Consider the following 2,153-nt stretch of genomic DNA (forward strand, 5'->3'; position numbering starts at 1 on the left):
TAATCTCAGGCAGGTCGCTGATCCTATGGTCACTATTCTTTTTTTGTTTATTGCGCGCGATCCATCTTGCTTGCCAGTGAGAGGGGCAAAGGTTCACCTTCGCTTAGTTTCTTTCATTCAGGTATTTCTTTTCAGTTTTGCTAAAGCACATCTAAATATAACATAAGTATTGCACATCTAAGTTATATGTTATTGATCTTACATTGAGATTCGTGTGAATATTTTTTTTTCTCTTTATACTCTAGTTATTGCACATCTAGATGTGCCCTAGACATACCCATTTATTTTTGTTGTTTTGTCCGAGAGAGAGTGCTATGTCCTTCCTTTCATGGTTTCATCCGGAAGTAAAATGCGACCGTTCTGCTGGGTGAAAACAAATCCCTTTCCTTTGTCCTAAGACAAGTGGCGTGCACACGTAGATATCATCTCATCCTTGCAAAGAAAAATTATTATGACTGTTTACGAAGCATATTTCTTCATTCGAAAAAAAATCAGGGGGACATAATTTGCGCCGTTTCTATATATATTCATCTAACACTGCCCCAGGGTGCCCTAAAAAACCGCTCTCCCAGGGGAAAAGAGAAGAAAAAAATAGTAACGAGGAACCAGGCTCCACAACCGCGAGACGTTTCTCGCTCTCAAGGCCCACTGCCACAGCTCGCGTTCCAAGCCCATGGAATGGGACAAAAACGAGCGAGCCCATCTAAAACCTTCTGTCGCGTGCTCCCGTCCCGCACGCGGCTGCTGCTGCGCTTCGGTTTAGTCCCACCTCGCCTAGCCGAGGGCATCGGGTGGGCGAGCTCGCTATAAAAGGAGAGGCAGGTGCGCCCTTGCTCCATACTTACCTGGACGGGGTCGACGGGCGATCAAGAAGGCCCGTGGCCTAGGTTAGGGGCCCACATTGCACTTGGTGGGTGCGCTGGCCTATCATCTCCCCAAGTGGGAGAGTGAACGTCATAATTTGTGATAGAGGGGGTACGCGTTCGCGCGGCCCCTGCCAATTTTTTGAAATTAAACTTTAGTCCCTGCCTGGTGGAGCCTTATGTGTTCGTATATCTCCTGCTAATTTTTTGAAACTAAATTTTGGTCCCTGGTTTTATAGACGAGGCCGAAGATTGCTTCTCTCGTCTTTACGTTTTGGTCCTTCAACTTTTTGCTTGGTTGAAAGCTTCTTGAAAAAAGTTCACCATATGCACAGACTTCTGGTTTTTGACTAGAAAAAAAATGAAAATCGGTCATTTTTCCCTTGTGTGGAGTATGCATGTCCATATTATTTGCCTCTCCTTGTACAATTTACCCTTTTGTAGTCATATTCTTTTTCTTTTCTTGTATTTTTTTCTATCTGGATGGAGAAAATAGGAAAATAACCGGTACTCTGTATAGCTTTACAAAAGTATTAGTAAATATCCCTCTTGCAACAAGCTAGGGAAGGAAATTTTCCTGTTACCCAAATTTAGGAACAATTGATGCTTAGGCAGCTGGCCATCCATTAACCAGTTGATGCTTAGGCAGCTGGCCAGCCATTAACCGTGCATTTAGAGCAAGGTTAATAGTACAACCAACAACCAACTATATATAGTTGTCATGTCACATATGGGACATCTAGTAGTCCACTCGTATAATAATTTGTCATATTTGTATGCTATGACAGAAAGTGCCATCCTGCCCGTGAGCACATATACACCCTCGTGAATAGTAAAATCAAAACAAATGGCAAGAAAATAAATAAATAAATAAATAAATAGCTACTTTTGGGGGGGGGGGGGGACAAACATTGATGAATGATCACCACGCTCGCAATTTTTTGTGAACAAAAACATTCTAAAATGCTTCCGCAAAAAAAACGATGCTTCAAAATGCAGACTTTTTGGAGCATCGATTTTGTCTTTTTTACAAAAGCATTTTTGGATTGTTTTTATTTATGAAACTTTGCATGACTATTTTTTGTTTTTATTGTTCATAGGAGAGCATATGAGCTCGCGAGCAGAAAATTCATGTCCTACTATGACAAAAATATATGGCACACCTTATTCTCTCACAAAGGGTCTTGAAGTCCGTGCTACAACCACCTTCTCTTTTCTCTTCTCAAACTAAACAAAGTATGTTGTGACATCTCTTATATCCTATCTATGTCACCCTGTTATACTTGGTTG

The 2,153-nt window shown here is 41.5% G+C and overlaps 1 non-coding gene across 1 annotated transcript; it reads left to right on the forward strand.

Annotated features, from left to right (window-relative positions):
- Positions 1–837: 837 nt before the first annotated feature.
- Positions 838–998, forward strand: LOC123109096 (U1 spliceosomal RNA). The gene has a single exon (XR_006452387.1). It is a non-coding gene; the product is annotated as a U1 spliceosomal RNA (small nuclear RNA).
- Positions 999–2,153: the final 1,155 nt, after the last annotated feature.

This window comes from Triticum aestivum, chromosome 5A, assembly GCF_018294505.1.
Source record: "Triticum aestivum cultivar Chinese Spring chromosome 5A, IWGSC CS RefSeq v2.1, whole genome shotgun sequence".
NCBI lineage: Eukaryota > Viridiplantae > Streptophyta > Magnoliopsida > Poales > Poaceae > Triticum > Triticum aestivum.